Genomic DNA, 6,000 nt, shown 5'->3' with positions numbered 1-6,000 from the left:
GTCCATTTTCTTTAACCAGCCACCCTGGCCTCCCACACAAACACATACGCCAGTGATTCAGAGCCACCGCCGCCCCACATCACCGCCCCGCACAGTTCGATGATCGCGTGATGGCAGGGCACGGGACCGGGTGTCATGTGTGACTCAGGCCGCCGGGCGCACCCGCTCCTTTTTGGACGCCCCCGGCGGCTCTCCAAATGGCCAGAGAGAGAGAAGGTGCCGCCGCCGGTGCCGGAGGAGATGCTGCAGGAAATACTGGACAGCTGAGTGGAGTGGGCGTGTGGTCCAATACCGCCGGAAATGCTGGGCCGGCGTCCCCTCCGCGACAGTCGCGGTCTCCGGTACCGTCCATCCCACCCAGTCGGCCCCCAATCGAGTGCGTGGGGTCAGCTGGTCGGACGTGACTTCGAGGAAACACCGCGCGGGATGTAAGTGTTCGGGACCACACCTGAGCGCCGCAGTGAGGACAGCTAATCCTGATGAACGGGGCGACACTGAATACAGGCGGTCCGATGAGCGGGCCGATTACCGAGAAAACGCAGCTCAGAGCAGCGGGCCACCCCGAGCGGGGGCTGTGGCGTGGGAGGTGAAACGAGAGGGTGGTGCGGTGATTCAGATTTCAGCGGGTGCTTAGTCGCAGTGCCTCCTCTGATTAAACTTAAGATGATCGCTGGTGGTGCAAGTCCGGCAGGGCAACGACAACGTAGGGCTGTATGTGCTATTGCAGTTATTACTTTATCGAACGAGGCCAATACTTTGTCCCCTCACAGCACAGCAAATGTTTGACGCTGGTACCTTGGCGTCGCAAATCACCATCATTATAGAGCAATGTCAACAGTGACGATGCAAAGCCGCCGCTGTGTAACAGTCAATACCATTACCAACTACACCGGAGGAAACCCGTTCGGCGCCGCAGCGCCAGTCGAGCTGGTCGCTGCGACACTTGCTGAAGGTGAGGCCGCCCCAGCCCCATTATCCGGGAAGATCGCGCGGTTACGCTGATATTTACAACCTATACACAGGAGGAATGGGCGGTAGGCTGTCTTGTTCAGGGCGGGCGCAGAATAGTATACGAGTCATAAAAGCGGAAGCAATAAAGCCAGCTCTAGTTCATTGATGTTCGCTTCAGGCGCCTAAGTATAGGTATGTCTTTCTGCCTGTGCCCTGTGGCAGCGTTTACAAGGAAGTATTTGCTAAAGTACACAGAAAGTCGGCAAGTTCGTCTAATTTATGAGCTCAGTAAAACAAAAAAGCAAGTCGTTGAGAATTCATGAGTGTTCTTTAGCCACATTTTATTCAGGCAAAGAATCCCATTTGTGCTTTTGACTTACTTGACAGTTGACAGTCGACCGTCTTTGCATAAACCTCATGTGACATCTACATATTTTTTTTTTTAGCAAAAATTGTCTTTCAAGAAATGCATATCGCATATTACTCTGTCTGGTGGGTTCGCTTGCGCCGAATATGTCGATTACATGTCGATTTATAATGGTCAACAAAGCGGAAAATAATGCGATCATTTTCATCGGTCATTGGCAGGGAGGAAAACCAGCCTCCGCATAATACATGACCTATGTAATCCGTTCAGAACGGATAGGCCAATGCCTTTTGACCTATGCAAAGACGTCAACATTACGCAATGCCATCACAATAGGCACCGGAACCTTCTTTGACATATTCTGTTCAGTGCTGCACGTTTGACAAAAGAATCGCCGGTTTAATTTACCCGATTTGTCGGAATGAAATGTTGGTGATCTTTCCTTGTATTCGTCGTGCTGTAACCGGACGGAGGTAGCAGCATTTGTCATGAGCTGCACCTGGCCGGTTCTTCTGTCCCCGGTGCCAGCGTCACCAGCCGCTGTCACCAGCTATGGCGGACGGACGTGCCGTGTCCGAAGTTCCCAATTTTTGGAAATGTGATACTGAACACGCGGACAAATGGCACCGTCTTTGTTTCTGACCTAGAAACAAATCCTGGGCAGTTGGTCTGTATACTCGTACATAGTTTTCCTGCCAGCGGGTGCTTCATATCGTGTTAGGTGTTAACGAATTATTTTGTCGACCATAAACTGATAGCAAGCATTTTCAATGTCAAACTGAATAACTTGGCGTAGCTGTTGGAAATGAATAAGGTAAATTTGATAACGGATCTCCCCCGGGAGTTGATAAAAGGTACGTCATTCATGTGAACTTGTCTGGTTAATTTGGCAGTCGCCATGACTAAAGGACACATGACAAAACCTGACATCCGATTCTAAGATACCTCTATACCTACTCAGGGTCGGATTTTTTGAAATACACCAAACGGGAGGCTTTAGTTGTCAATCATAATTCGCTCGCATATTAGGTTTTAACTATGTGTATATCTTTCCTTTGCCTGATAACAATAATATTAACTCGGCAGGCGGTGGGCCTCCCGGCCACCTTCCGCGCGGTGGGGGGGGGGGGGGACATTTTTTTGCCCCCCCCCCCGTATCTCCGAAACTACTGGACGGATCCGGAAAATTCAAACGGTGTTCGATAGCCCTGTCAAATTTGTTGAAGGAAACCAAATTTCATTGACCTCGGGGTCACCGATGACGTCACAGGTCAGGTCAAAGATAAGATGTTTCACCGTTCACGGGGCTTCTAGGGAAAGCGCTATAACACCGAGTAAAACGCATTTTGTCGAAAATCAGCGATAGGGCGTCAGTTGTCTAGTATATATGCTGCTATTAGAGGTCACTGGTCATACCAGGTCAGGTCACAGGTCAGGTCACCAAAGGTCACCAAGGGTCACCAGTACCACATGAACCCAACTTTACTAAGGTTGTGCGATGCATGTTTTATGGCCAGTTTTTCATTTCCAACTCAATGGTGTTGGTTATAAGACCATCAGGTACGGTTTAGGCCACTTTCTGGTGGAGTTCAGGTCAAGGTCAGGTCAAAAAAGGTCAAATTTCAATGTTGATATTTTTGCATAAAATGGGTATTGATTCGATGTAGCTCGTCACGGAGAGTCTAATGGTGGTCTTTGTTTTGCGCTACGAGGTCTAGAATTGCTAAAAATTGAGTTTGAAAATTTGACGTCATCAATTTTGAACAGTTTTTTCGCTATAACTTGGCCAAAAAAGAGGTATCGATCTCAAATTTGGTATGTAGATAGAAGGCGGTAGGGACTATCACATATATTCCGTTTTTTTCGAAATTCAAAAAACGTTTTGGATTTTTCGGCTATTAGGTATATTCAAAAAATCTTTTTTTATATTTGGGGGTCGAAATCCAAAAATTTCAAAAATCCGAGATATCAGTTTTGTAGCCCTCTTGATTCTTAACCTTTTATGTTGAAACATTTTTCTGTATCTCTAAAGCTGCAGGCCTGACAGCTCTTCTTGCGAAACCTTTTTTGGGGTCGAAAATGGCAGAAATGACGTCACTCTGACGTCATTAGCGTCCAACCTATCATGTCTTTTGGAAAAAAATTTGGTCACAATGTGCAATAGCTGTTCACGGGAGGGTACTGAAAGTTTGTTGACGATCGGCGCAGCGGTTCTCGAGATATATCGAAAAAAACTAAAGGGGGGGGGGCAAAAAAATGCCCCCCACCACCTGGATGGTTAAGATATACATTCAAACGATAATGCTCCGCTAGGAATATGGCAATGCGTTTTTTATACACAATGTTCATGGACAAAGGGAGCAAACACATTGAGTGTACACCATGGACACGTTCGTCGTGTTTGGTGTGTACCCGTTCGCTGTTTACACGAATTATTGGAGAGCCCATGATCAAGCTAACGACGGTTCATATTCAAGGCCAATAGCAGCTCGTAAGAGTAAATATTCCAGGCCAACTTGATGCTGTAGATTCTATAATGACGTAAACATCAGCTTATTAGGTTTGGGCGCTGTGCAAAACCGATCTTTAGCAGCCGTCTCTTGCGTCGTAATTTGTATAACAAAACTAACACCGATCATAACGTTTTGACGTCATGGCCTACCCTGCTGCTAACCAACCATGTATACGAAACTCTATGTCAGAGGGCAAGGGGTCCAAGGCCGCGGAGATGGTGCCATGTTTGACATATTCCCTGGGAGGTTGCCATATGATAGTCACCGTGGCCATATGTAGGCGAGATAGGGGTCAGCAAAGCAAGAGGCATGACCGGTGACCCCAAACTTTCACTAAACTGTGTTGCTTTTTGGGTATTATTCAATCGTGTGGAATTTGTCAGTTGTCGATAAAGCGATTCTTGAAAGACGCAAGTAGCTCTATGTAAGTATGCAAAGGTATAAGTCATAGGCGGCGGAACGATTTGAGACAAGGGGGGGCACCAGCTCAAGGAGCCAAACCTAGGGTACCCCCAAATCCTGTTTTCTCATCGGATTTAGGCCACTTATTTTTCGTCACAGCCCTGACACGATGATTTTCGTTATTTTTTTTTACTAAACGGAAATGGCAGTTCACCCCCGTATGTGTGGTTAACTTTAACCCTCGCCGGCACAGGGTGGAGGGGTTGATGCAACCCCCCTAAGGTTTTTCGCGAATAACTCGCGTAAAAAGCGGCCGATCGCGACGAAACTTTCAGTACCCTCGCATTGATCAATTTTACACCTATCCTGAAAATGTCATGACCCTGACCCAAATGACCTTTGACCTGTGACCTCTTTTCCGAGACCATGTTTGGCCGGAATCGCGATTCGGCGTATGTCGGCTCGCATTAGCCGCGCGTTTGCAAGCTTTTCGTGGTTTCAAACGTTCAAACATGTGATTTGATGCTGCTCCCATGCATTAGGGTGGGTGTCAAGGTCACCTGAAGGTCAGGTAAGGTCATTGACCTTTGGTGACCTCGGTTCACTTTCTCGAGTTTTATATGTTTCTAGGCTAGTTTTTGGAGCTGGATTCGAATTTAGCAACCATCTGAACATTTACGAAGTAGTTTTGGTGCCTTCGTAACATGTTACGAAGCTGTCAGAGGCGGATGACAGGTATTACGAATACCCGTCACGACCCCTACCGGTTGACCTGACCACCTGACCTGACCCGACCTGGTCTAAACGCTTCACGACATCATCTGTGATCAAAACTTACACGATATTCGTGATCAGCACCCCGGAAACCCCCTTAGCAGCCACACTTTACGACTTTCTAACAGGTCCCGAAATTCCCGATTTTTGGGTCATTGACCTGACCTGGAAGGTCAACCGATGACCTAGGACCTTAAAATTGGGTATCATTAGCTTCCTCTCGTGACGGGCAACACGCTCGTTTTTTCCGCGAAGCTCTAGCTCCATCAGGGGCCAAACGCGAGGGGGGGGTCGTACCAACCCCCCTTGTGCCGTCGAAGGACTCAAAATGGCCTGTGCCGGCGAGGGTTAAGCTGATCCTCAAGTACCTATGTGTTTGTCTCTTCCTTATTGTCGTTTGATAAATTCCATTTATCCTACATGTATCAAATTCCCAAGAAGCCATCGCAGTACTTATCAGTGGCGAATCCCAGGGAGGAGGTCACATGGGTCATGATTTAGGGCCTGGGGTCACCACATGCCTGCCAGGAGCACCACAGGCCTGACAGCCGACAGGGGCACCACAGGCCCGCCAGGGGTACCACAGGCCTAGCAGGGGCACCACGGGCCTGTCAGTGGCACCACAGGCCTGACAGGAGCACCATGGGCCTAGCAAAAGCACTACAGGTCTTCCAGGGGCACCACAGACCTGCCAGGGGCACCAGAGGCCTGCCAGGGGCACTATCGGCTTCGCAGGGGAACCACCGGCCTCGCAAGGGCACCATGGGCCTGTTAAGGGCTCCACAAGCCTGTCGTTGGCACTTCAGGATTGTCAGGGGCACCACAAACCTGTCAAGGGCACCTGCGTTCTAACAGGGGCACCACAGGCTCGCCAGGGGCACCACAGACCTGCCAAGGCCCAGGGACACCACAGGCCTAGCAAGGACACCACAGGCCTGTCAGGGGCACCACGAGCCTGTCAGGGCCCATGGGCACCTACATACATAAGTCATG

This window comes from Amphibalanus amphitrite, unplaced genomic scaffold, assembly GCF_019059575.1.
Source record: "Amphibalanus amphitrite isolate SeventyFive unplaced genomic scaffold, NRLGWU_Aamphi_draft 000449F_arrow, whole genome shotgun sequence".
Lineage (NCBI taxonomy): Eukaryota > Metazoa > Arthropoda > Thecostraca > Balanomorpha > Balanidae > Amphibalanus > Amphibalanus amphitrite.
The sequence above is the reverse complement of the archived record's forward strand: the minus strand, read 5'-3'. Positions refer to the sequence as shown.